This window comes from Paramormyrops kingsleyae, chromosome 17 (genome assembly GCF_048594095.1).
Source record: "Paramormyrops kingsleyae isolate MSU_618 chromosome 17, PKINGS_0.4, whole genome shotgun sequence".
In the NCBI taxonomy this organism is placed as follows: Eukaryota; Metazoa; Chordata; class Actinopteri; order Osteoglossiformes; family Mormyridae; genus Paramormyrops; species Paramormyrops kingsleyae.
Genome location: NC_132813.1, coordinates 21,070,578 through 21,082,676, shown reverse-complemented (window position 1 = coordinate 21,082,676; position 12,099 = coordinate 21,070,578). Strand labels below are relative to the sequence as shown.

The 12,099-nt window shown below is 45.3% G+C and overlaps 1 protein-coding gene across 1 annotated transcript in view; it reads left to right on the top strand.

The window, feature by feature from the left end:
- The window catches only part of frem2b (FRAS1 related extracellular matrix 2b), a 59,044-nt gene that overhangs the window by 18,378 nt on the left and 28,567 nt on the right, over window positions 1–12,099 (top strand). The gene's annotated exons all lie outside the window — the stretch shown is intronic.

The following is a 12,099-nucleotide window of genomic DNA, read 5'->3' as shown; positions in this document are numbered from 1 at the left end:
GTTGCCTGTAGGTGGCGCTTCAGGGAGGTGTGACGCACTGACGTACTGACTAATGGCCAGGACCTTTCTTTGCCCCGTGGGTGCATTATGGGTAATGTGTGAAAATGCAGGTCACCGTCCATGGCTCGCTAAGTGCTGTGCTGTCGTGCTCTTTCCGCATGAGCAGACAGCAAGCGGTGGACTTCTTTGGGAGCTGAGATGTAATCTCGTGTTTCTCAAAGTGTGTCGTCCGTCTGTGGCGGTGATCACAGGCAGAGCCGCCCGGTTCTTCAGTAATTTCAATAATACCTCAAAAGGTCAACAGTTTGTTTTCAGCTCCAGGATCTTCCAAAATTTATCACAGAAGGCAGCAGTTCACTTGGCATCGTTTGAGTAGGAGTTAAACCTGGGTGATCCTTGCTAAAAATCCGTATGCCAAATCGCACGCTGCTGAACAACTTTCTGTTTTCCTGCTTTTTTAATGAATGCTGGGCATGTAGACTCAAACCCAGTGGGAGAATATGTTTTATATGCAACAGAATACAAGTTAGAAAGTCTCCTCGCTGGCCAGAAATGTATCAAGCTACACAACTACATGGTGTTTGTTGGCATGAATTATGAATTATATATTTTAAAAAATGCTCCTGAATCTGTTAAAAGGTCAAAATCTATATTAAATGATTTTTTTTTTTTTTTCCTTTGAAGCGAGAGGTTTATTGTGAGAGCTGTGAGGTAAGGGGGGCTATCAGGAGGACGGGGGTTGTGGATGTAAATGCCGAGGATATGCTTGTTTTCTTTGAGCTCGTGCTCGTCTGGGTGGGTGCGGCCGCCTGGGTCTGAACTCGCAGCAACCCTGGGCGAAGGTGCTGCACCAATCCACAGGAGACACTCTGGCAGGGATGGTGCATCGAGGTGGTCACATGTCAGGAGAATTGAAGATTAACGGCTTAAAAGATGCCGAGAGTGACCCAGGGAGCACTGGCGACTGACAGAGGTAACGGGAATCTCAGAGAAGCCCTTTTTCTGTTGCTAAACAAAGGAAACTGCAAAGCATTGTGTCCTCAGGGTTAGCCAGCGATGCCGGCAAGTCCATAAAGCACTGATCCCTCTTGGGAGCAGGCAACAGATGGAATGAGGGGTAAGCCAGATTCCATTATAGAAGGATGGCCATTTTGGTTTCTGGCAGAACTCAGTGCAACTGAACAGATCTGAAGGCTTTGGGGCTAACCTCATACAAGAAATGAAATGTTGTAATGCAAAAAATAGCATTTTTACTTAGGGAACAACAGGCAGGGGTGACAGACCTAAGCAATTTTAATTTTTGTCGGCTCCATTACAGCATTTTTGGGTCATAAGGACAGATCCTTATTCTAGATCCCAGCTACTATAACGGCTCAATGTTAGACTGAGGTCCGTCGGCTCCTCAAGCTGGCAGAGTGCGGTGATTTTTGCATGTGTGGGCTGGTCTTGGCTGAATCTGCTTGCCCAAAGACTTCAGGTTCCCTGGAGCGTCACATACCCAGAGCAGAAAGCTGCATTCTGGTCTGATAACGGCGGGTAGCGATCCCGGCCTCAGGACAAAAAGAGACACACCCCCTCCGTCCACCATGTCATAAAGACGAACTTTGACTCAAACTTGAAAGCCAAAACATTGGGGGGGGGGGGGGAAAACCTACCCAGAATCCACTTGTCAAATCTCCTTGGGTGAATTCTTCTTCTTGAGGGCAGCTTGTTGGAGCACGTGGAAGGTCTTTTTCATGCCACAATGCCGGAGGACAAGTGATTGAAAGCACAGAAATGGACGGTCTCCACTGAGTCCGTTGGAAATGAGAGTTCCTCTTGGCCTGCTACGCTTCGGTAAAGGGAAAGGCTTCTGTCTCCCATCTGAATGGAGACTGCGAGTGCATGGAGTGTGGTCTATGCTCATTAGCATCGTGTGAGGGTATTTGCTTTACATGTTAATTTGAGGCAGGCTGGTAGGGGCTGCTGTCCGTCGAGCTAAAGGAAGCTGTCTCTGGCTGCCCTGAAGCAGCGGTGGGGTCATCATCAGCACTGGGAACGCCCCGGGGCCCTGAAGTTTTTGTTGCCCTCCTGTTGGAGCGTCCAGCATTAATCCGCCTGATTAGAGAGAGTAAACAGTGTGCATTCATAGGGCAGAACAGTTACCGCCCCCCCCCCCTCCACCGTCACTGTTACATCGCTACATCCCCCACCTCGTAATATCATGTGGCATCACGCAGTTACTGTCTTTAGCTGCCGATTCCCAGTCCTTCATTCACGGATCCTTCAGAAGTATTTTTTTCTAAGGGAAAGAAAATTCTGAACAGAGTTTTCCTGTTAAAGGCTCAGTTCAGATCTCTAAATAAGATACGCTGCATGGACAAAAAGTATTGGGACACCAGCCTGTCCACACATCTCAGTCTGAACCAAAGGACATTAGTATGAAGTTTGCTAACCCTTAGCTGCTATAATAGCCTGTAGTCTTCAGGAAAAGGCTTCTGGGGTTGCCACCTCGCAGCTGAACTTGCTCCCAGATGTTTCCATGTCACTATCACTTCACTTTCCATTGACCAGGGCAGCTCTAGCAGGACAGAAATGTGGAGAACCGACTTATAGGAAGGGTGTCCAGTGGCGACCAGTGATGGTGCCAGGCTGACTGACCTCTTCTGTATGACCCCCCCCGTTCTGCTGCTATGCTGGAGATTCCATGGCTGTGTGCTTAATTATACAGTCGTGGAAAAAAATTAAGAGACCACTCTATATTTTTAAACAAATCTGCATTTTTAAATCATGGTTTAATTGTAGTTCTGCTGGCAGAGGGTTACACTGAGCAGCAAGATGCTTTCATGTTGAGACAAAAATAAGGTGAAGCAGGAGACACTGGGAACGACCAGAAACCAGCCAGGTAAAAGGCGGAAGCGACGTTCTAATGGCAGAGATGACCGGTAACTTATCCGACAGTTTCTCACGAGTCGAAGGATGACATCAAGTGACCTTCAAAAGGAATGGGAAACATTAAGTACAGGTGTGAAGTTCACTGCTAAGATAGTTTGTATCAGGCTCCTAGAAGCAGGTCTGAGGTCCCATAAAGCAAGGAAGAAGCCCTTCATTAATGAGAAACAGGGTAGAACCAGGCTGCAGTTTGCAGAAAAATATATATTATACACAGACACACGCCATTAAATTGAGAAATGAGTGAAACAAAAAATTGTGCTGTGATCTCTTAATTTTTTCCGCGGTTGTACAATTATATGCGCAATGCTTATGGCATATGCGGGCAACTCCTGTAATTACTTAGGGTGTCCCAATACTTTTGTCCCTGTAGTGCAGAGGTGGCCAATCTTATCCGCAAAGGGCCGGTGTGTGTGCGGGTTTCTGGGGTAACCTTTAGGTCAGCTGTTCAAACCCAGGAGTGAGGACTCTTCAGCCAATCAGTCCTGTAATTAGTGACCTAATTAGGGAGCTGCAGCGAAAACCCACACACACATCGGCCCTTTGCAGATAAGATTGGCCACCCCTGCTGTAGTGTTCATAGATTTCTGATTGGAACACTTGGCCTTTCTAGGAAATACATGCAAAAAAGAAGCTTCATTTATAACAATGTGGACTGAATACAAAATATCACAGAATAGTTACATTTCTATGTATGTGTTTTGTATGATCCTGATATCATCATATGGACTGCATGGATAGTTAATAATGTGCACCTGCATTCATTTCCATAAGCGAGTCATCTAATATCACCATGCAGAGTCAAGAAGTTCACTTGGTACAGTATGTGGCTAAGAGTCAGAAGGGCTTAAGACACCTGATGTGATTGATTTTCAACATGGTTTGGTTATTGGTTCCAGCAGCTAAGAAACAGCCAGCTTGCTGGGTTTTTCCTGTGCTACAGTCTCCAGAGGTTACAGAGCTTGACGCGATGAAAAACAGCCAGATGAGGCAGTACTGTGGCTGGGAATGCCTTGTTAACGAGAGAGGTCAGAGGAGAATGGGCAGACTCATTAAAACTAACAGGCAGGCCGCAAGTGCAAAAGAACAGCTCAGTAAGTCTGGTGTGCAGAAAAAGGTGTCTCTGAATGACTGCTTTAAACCTCTGCTCCTCGTGTGTGCTTGTGTGTCCCCTGGCATACCGTCTTGGCACCTGTATTGCCTATGATTGACTCCAGGTTCACAGTGATCCTGTCCAGGATTAGAGGTTTGGAAGATGGACAGATGGCTGTCTGTTATTAATATGAAAGGCTCAGATGACCTGATAGGAAATCTTTAGAAGAGTTTGGTGTTTATAACCAAATCTTAATTTTTGAAGTAAATACTCACTCAACCTTTTTCCATAATGCAGCCAGTGATGAGAGGGATATACTGTGCTGTGTGAAAAACCGCATCCCCCTCATTCAGATTAAAACATCATCCCTACCTCTCCACAAAGACAGGGTCGGGGTCTTACCCGGCCCTTAAGGAGGTTCTGGACAGGCCATGCTCCCGCCTTTGCTAGTTCCGCCTCCTCTCCCTCTGGGCCTTCCCCTCGCTCCATCTTCAAATCCTAAAATGGATTTTTTTTTTCTTTTTTATACTTCAGCAAATGCCCAGTGATTGCATAAAACCCATTTCTGAGTGTGACAAATGTGTCTGGAATGACCCCGAAGGCACTGTTTGTTCTGCTGGCAGAGCCCCTGGGTGAGCGTCTCTCTGCCCGTCCTGGGGCCACAGTGTCCTGAGGTGTGTATCGCCAGAGGGGCATAAATCCTGCCTGGGGTTACTCTTACTGGCTTTGTGTTTAGCCGCCGACCCTTTTACAGCTGGGCACAGCTTTTTATAGAAACACTTTAAGTTAAGTATTTTTACTCAGTTACAAAGGAACAGGCCCTCTGGAGTTATATAAAAAAAACAGTGTCTTTAATTACTATATTACCCTTTTGCCAATGATTTTAATCAGAAATTCACCAAAACATGGCATATTGCTGAGGACGTGAACCCTGTTAGATGCAGGGCATGTCTAGCGGGCAACAGAGGGCAACGTTTAGAGCTTGAAGATGTGAACCTCTCGGATTTCCTGCCCCTGGGGAGACCCCTGGGGAGACCCTGCTGAATCCTGGAGCAAGGTGCCTCATCCAATGAAATGTGCAGTTTTATAAATGAAGCTGTGTTTGCGTGAGCATGGTTGGACACTGCGATGCTGTCATTTCATCCTTCACTTTTCAGTGTTAATGAAGACAGGAGGGGCTCAGGATTGCTGGCCACCACCTATTTCCATCTTTCCCTTTTTTATAGTGTAGGTTGTTGTTTCTGAACCCACTCACGTAGACGTCTCCCATTGCCGTGGCGTCGTCAGGAACTCGGTCAGCTGGTCGTCAGGAAGCTCATGCATAATTGACTCATGAACGACTTTCAATATTTAATCTCCGGCGACCTTTATCTACGGCTACTGCATAAATTACCTCCGTGGCTGTTGACTCGTGGCCTAATTGCCGCTTGCCTTGCCTCCTTGCTGCGGCCGTGCAGTTACCGAAGCGATAACGGCAACGGATTCCACGGCGATTTCTACTGCTGGCTCACGTTGTGAATCTCAGAAGGGAACTAAAGCTGTAGCCTTGAGAAAATTGCTTTTCTTCAATAGTTCCAATTGTGTAAATGGGAAGGATCGAAACGCCTAATCGTCAGCGGGTATGGATTTCCGCTATGTGCATGATGACTATTACAATAACCAAGCACACAATGGATTTCAATGGATGCTTTTGCTAGCAAAACAGCTCAAGGAGTGAAAAGGCCTTGCAGGCTTGTTAACATGGAATATATTAACCCAAAAGGGATCTTACCCTTGAGGTTTCATTGTGGATCAAACGTTTAAGCAACATAAATAAAACCGAATTTCAGGCTACAAGACGTTATCTATTATAATAAAGGTAGCTCTGTGCAAGACACTTTTGCTTTGGTTGACTGGACAACCTTGAAAGATCCCATCCCAGCTGTAATCTTTCTGCAATAAATCAGGGTGTTTCTCGGCGGTACAGGGGCTCGGCGGGTAGCGCTGTAGCCTCACACCCACAGGCGAACCATTTGGCGAATGGACTGGTATCCTGTCCAGGGTGTCCTCAGCCCAGAGCTCTTTGCTTCCTGGGATTGGCTGCGGGCTCCCAGCAACAATGTGGAAAATAAAGGAGGGGCTTATGGATCTGTGATAAACTTTGACAATGAAGGATCCGATGAACACCCCCCTCCCCAACACTGGCTTTGCGGCTAGCATAAGACAAAGGAAGTGGACAACCCACTTTGAGGTCCTGCCCTACAGCAAACATTAGCATGAGGGAACAGCAGGATTAGACTGGGAGGATCTGCCAGAGTGAGAGAAACACTTTTTAATGGGAATCGAGGCTCGGCTACCCCATAAACAGTCCTGCATTGTCTTTTGCGAGATACTTATTTACTTCATTTAGCATGAACTCCTTTGATGCACCAGTAAAACAGCGTGACGACTGTCCAATCTCCTTTGGTGTAAATGTGCCGTACATCTCTATTGCACAAACCAAAAACCACAGTCTCTTTAAGAAATTAAATCACATAATGGACATGTGGAATCTACACTTTGGGGAGAGACACTGTCGTGCTTATTTCAGGTGCAGAGAAGCGGCACAAATAGAAGATGGAAACTGCTCTTGCCCGCTATCCACCGCTAGCTGATGGGTGCCAGAAGTGAGAGATGGCGCTATGTCAGTTTTAAATCGAATGTAAAAAGGGTAAACTTGGCATCCCCTGTATGCAAACGCGGCTACATGACCTGTGCCCCAGGGGGCAACACGTCAAATTCATGACGTAATGATGTCATATTTTCTTGTTTCTGGTTAAGGTCACGTTTAACCTACTGGCGAGTTCATTCATATTCCGTTCCTGAGTGATGAACAGTAGGCTACGTTAAACAATGAAGAGAACAAACACAAATATAAACCTATTGTCAATGTGCTATCGATGAGATTTTGTATCAGCTGAGGTTTTTGTGAAGAAATATTGTTTGGGGAATAAATGTTGTTTAAATGTAGGCATCATTTGATGCTTATAAGAACTGTGGCTTATGGTATCGATTTGGTATTGATACTGAGGTGAAAAAGTCAGTATCAATATCGTAAAAATGTTCGGTATCGTCAAAATTTTCGGTAATCATCCAGCTCTATGCTCCACATTCATTATACTTCCAATCCTTTGGATGGCTGTGTCTGAATGGCCCCTTTCTGCAGCCATGAGCAAGGCACAGCGAGTGTAAACTGTGCAGTGGAAACGCCAGTTTGACCTTTAGATTCCATTAAACTGTAGACCTTTCTACACCAGCTTTACTTGCATGGTCACGATAGTCGACAGAAGCCGGATGTGTGGACTGCCTTTATTGTCATGAATGAAACATCTGCATTTCTACTTGACTTTCTGTAATAACCGTAAAGAATAATTCATAAATACGTGAAAAGGAGAGATCTGGGTTTTAAAAAGAAGCATTTTTCACGTATAGGTACAATTGGTTACATAATTCAGTTTATGAGTTTCTTCTGTTAATGTATTCCTTCATTTTAGCTGGTGCTGTTGATGGTAATAGTTGTCACCTGTGGTTTGAAGGGGCCAACTTGTCTGAATGAAGGATTCTGGTTGTGCAAATAGCACATTACAAACTTAGAGCTGTTCAGGAGTTGGGCTGATATAAGTTCAGGCTGAGCTTCCAGTTAATGTCCAGGTACAAGTGTAACATATATTGGACACATATATATACATATAATAATTAAAGTACTGCTTCTTAAAACGTATATTGCCACATGGAGGCAAACTGAGCCTTCAAACTGGTGACAACAGCCCTGCAATGTTGAAAAACACTGTCCAGCAGCTTTTTAGAAAAAGGATATTTCAGTCTCAGACCATTGCTGGTCGCCGATAGAGAAAATAACAGCTAAATAAGAGAAGCATGGAAATGACTTTCTAGTGAGAATATTTTCCCGCGGCGTCCGTTTCCAAGCCGTTTTGAAATGCCCGGGGGCGGCAGACATTTCACAGTGAAGGAGGGGTCGGCTGCGCAGCTCAAAGAACCTGCATGTCCTCCGCAGAGGACAGACAGCTCCGTGTAACAGATCCCTGTGTAAGAACCTCCAGACTTGTGTATCTCTGAGTCTGCCATACATCCTGAGTTGGAGCAGCTTCTACTTTTAGTTCTGCTATTCAGACAGGCCTTCAGTTCTTGGTTGGTGGCTCTGTGCAGCTTAACCCACCCAGGTGCACACAACCCACCCACTGGACACAAAGGCACAAAGTCACCCCTCCCCCTCTCCGCAGCCGATTCCAGCTCTGACAATGATGCTGGAGTGCTGTTTCTCATCCTGCCTGCCCCCCCCCCTGACATTTTCCCTCAGCCAGAACCCGAGACCCCAGGCTACAGGCTGATGGAGTGCGGGTGTGGTTTAAGCGGGCCGGCCGGGCCTGGTGGGCAGCCTAATAAGGGCGGCTGGCGGTACGCGAGCCAAGCGTTAGCGCGCCTGTTTCAGAGAGCTTCTCATTAGCGCGGCCTTCGCACGTCTGAATATAAAGTAGCCACAGGCAGCGCTGTGGACAGAATACCGTTAGCGAGACCCTCTTCACTTAGCAACAAATGCTTTACAAAAGGCTAAAAGTAAAATAATGAAAAAGCAACGTTAACCTCCGAGCCGTGACATCTTGAGAAGCGTATTTGAAGGTCTGCTTGGCAGATGTAGTCTGATTTGCGTTCTGGGTCCTTTCATGCCGTTATAAATGTTTGACTCTTAATGACATCGGATAAACGCCATTTCTGTCTTTTTTTTTTTTTGTCAGGCAGCGGTGGAGTCGGAGCTGGGGGCTGGATTCAATGGGGGGTGCTAAATCAGATTTGTCTGCATATTGTTCTGTGGCCACAGGTGGCAGCATGGTGGCAGAAGAAATTGATGAGGTTTCCTCCAGGACAGCGTACATTAATCAAAAATGTAGCCGTTTCAAGGGGAAAAACCATTCAGGGACATGCTAGCAGTTATCTCTAATCAAATTATAGGAAAGTCTGGGTAAAATAAGCTCACTGGATATTGTAGCGTGATGAAGATGGGAGGAAGTTATTAAAATATAACGGAGAAATGAAATTTCTGCAAGCTGCACCGATGCAAGGTGAATATCCTAATTGGCCTGACTGGTCTCATCTGATGGGGCAGTAGCTTGATTGGTCTTCCAGGGAAAGTAATGCATGGTTCTTGCTCTGATAAAATATCCAGCTATTTAAAAAGTGAAAATTTAACTGTGGTGTAATACCTTAAGGACACAGAATTATAGCCTGCAGTTTGCCGGCTGAAGTCCCCAAAGGACCCATCAGCAGCAGCCTGAATTGCTCTGGTAAAACAGCCACTGAGGCTGCAGAAATCTCTCATTTTTATCCATAGATTTGGAGGCTTGGAAGGCTTTCGAATGCATTGCCTATGCGTAAAGAGTTGTGATGTGCATAACTGCAGAGCCTGCCCAATCGGTCGTTAACCTGCTGGCGTAGACTCAGAAAGCGTATAAAGCCGGATTATACCTGACCTGGCATCTTTGGGTGCATGTAGCTTGGCTGCACACTGATACAGTGTCAATTTGCACACTGATACAGTGTCAATCTACATCAAATGATGGCTTCCTCACCCTGACTTCCCATGAGTCGCAGCAGTGGAAGGGCTCACTGTACAGTATCTTGTCCCTGTTTTCTATCAGGGCCATTCAATGATTCTGGCTATATATAAAAGGCTTGTTTAGATGACTTTACAGCATGTGCCTCGGTGGGTTAAAATGCTGCGCCTGTTAATGGAAGGTTGCTGGTTCAAATCCTGTCTTCAGCAGAATAGTCACAGGCTTATTGAGCCCTTGAGTGAGGCCCTTAACCCCCAAAAATGCTCCAGGGGCACCAGATCATGGGCGTCACCATCGTTAAATCTAAGGGGGACGTGTCCCCCTCACATTTCATAATTATTTGTTTGGACCCCAACACATTTAACATAAAATATTAGTTTTATGCCAGTGTGTCCCTCCCACATTCAAAATGCTTCTGATGTCCCTGCACCAGATTAATGTGCTCAGTCCCCGAGCTTCAGCCTCACCTGTATGTGTTGCTCTCTAAGGAGAGTATGATGGCATTTGCAAAAAGAAACACTCTACTGTGCCTGTGCTCATAGTTGTGCAAATGTCAAATAAGGCATCGATTCATTTAGAGGACTGTAGCCGGATAATCTTATTGCCAATGCTTGAATTTGGTCCCTTAATTTCAAGTTCAATACTTAAACCTCATTTCTGCAGTGAAAAGCATGACTTTTTTTTGGTAATTTGTCTTCCATTGTGGTTTTGAGTGGTCTATGAATGTGTATTCACTACAATACTTTGCAGAAATATTTTTAGAAATGAATACAATCCTGCTCATATATTTTTCAGTTTCATTGTAGAGCTGTGTGCTTTGCTTTAACGCAAGGCTTCAGGTGACGCGACCTGCACCCCAGTTGATTTCTCGGGTAAATTTATGTGTTCTTTCAAGTTGAAAATGCTAGAGGTCAAAATCTAGTTGGGCTTACTCGACTTGACATTGTGTTTTAACTCATTAATAATCCCGTGTGCCCTACATTGTAATGTGTACAGTAAAATTTATAGAGTAGGTGGTGGTGGATTTTGACTATACATGGTCTTGGAATGTTCCATTTGTGTTCTTTGATTAAAGAGAGGCTGAGTGCTGTTGTAATCAATGGCCTTCTACCCAAAGTGTTTTACATGCTATGATCAGTGTTACGATTCTAAGTTTATGGCTGCAGACGTTAGGTTACATGCAGGAAGGAAACCCTGTATACATTTCTGTCTTTCTGCTCACCAGTCAGCTTTTTAACTGAAATATGGTTTATGTGAAATAGGAGGGTGGTGCTCACAGGGCACTAATAGCTGACAAGTGGGAGTAGCTGGTGTACTGCTTTGGTCCCTCGAGCTCGCATACACAGCGTGCTTAGCTTTGACACTTTAATTAAATGGGAAATCACAGACGGGCTCCAGATTTGCTTTGGAGGTAAAAGCAGAACTTATCCAAAGATCCTTTTATATATGATTGAATGATGTATGTATGGAGTTTGTGGGATTTCCCTCTTCTGTGAGGGTTTACTCAGGATATTACCCTTAAGAAACATGCATTCTATGAAAATCCTGTGTCCCTTTGTGCTCGAGTGAGTATATGATTGTGCATGTGCCCTTCAATGGACTGGCGTCCCATCCAGGGTGTCACAAAACGAGGGACGAGGGATTCAGGAGCAGGCATGGTGGTGAAATAAAAGGGGGTTTATTAAACTGAAGAACAAAAACTAGAAACAAACAGGATCAGAGGGGATCACTACAGGAGGACGGGAGTATGGGAAGGCACAGGCAACACGAGGGTTTGATGTGAACGCCTGGACTTGGGAACACAGGACTGGGAAGCACTTAAATACCTGACTGACGGAGAGGCAACAAAAGACAGCTGGGAGTGATTAGCAAAAGGATTAGGAACAGGAGGTAAGACGGGCACTGCTGGTTAAGGCCGTGTCCCCTCCCTTGAGCCCTGTGCTTCCTGAGGTAGGATCCGGGCTTATCCTGGATAAATGGTTATGGATGGATGGAAATAGCAGATTTGGTGAATATGTAACACTAAATGCCCAACAGGCACTGGCATACATACTGATTTCAAAGGAAGTATGTGGAGAATATTGTGTCAGAATAATGAACAAAAACGTCACATGTTTTCTGGGTGGATACTTCTGTAACAGATTGTTTTTGTGGTTTTTAACATGTCTTTCATCATACTTGCATATTTTTTACATGGAGATAAATCAGCTGATGTCAGTTTGGGTGGGAACTGGTGCAGAGCGGCTGCTCACCCCAAATTCATCAGTTTGCCCTCAACACAAACCCACCACATCTGGTGAATGTGACGGGCTTCTCTATTCTAAAGAGCATCCCGATTGGTGGGATTTTGAAAGACTTTGTGACCATGATATTGGCTAGGAAATTGGGGGGGGGGGGGGGGTTATGAAGTGGTCCCAGAACAGCAAACCTGTTGGATTAAGAGTTGTTTGCCTTTTTCTTTTTGCTCACCTGTTGCCCGTTGCTAAG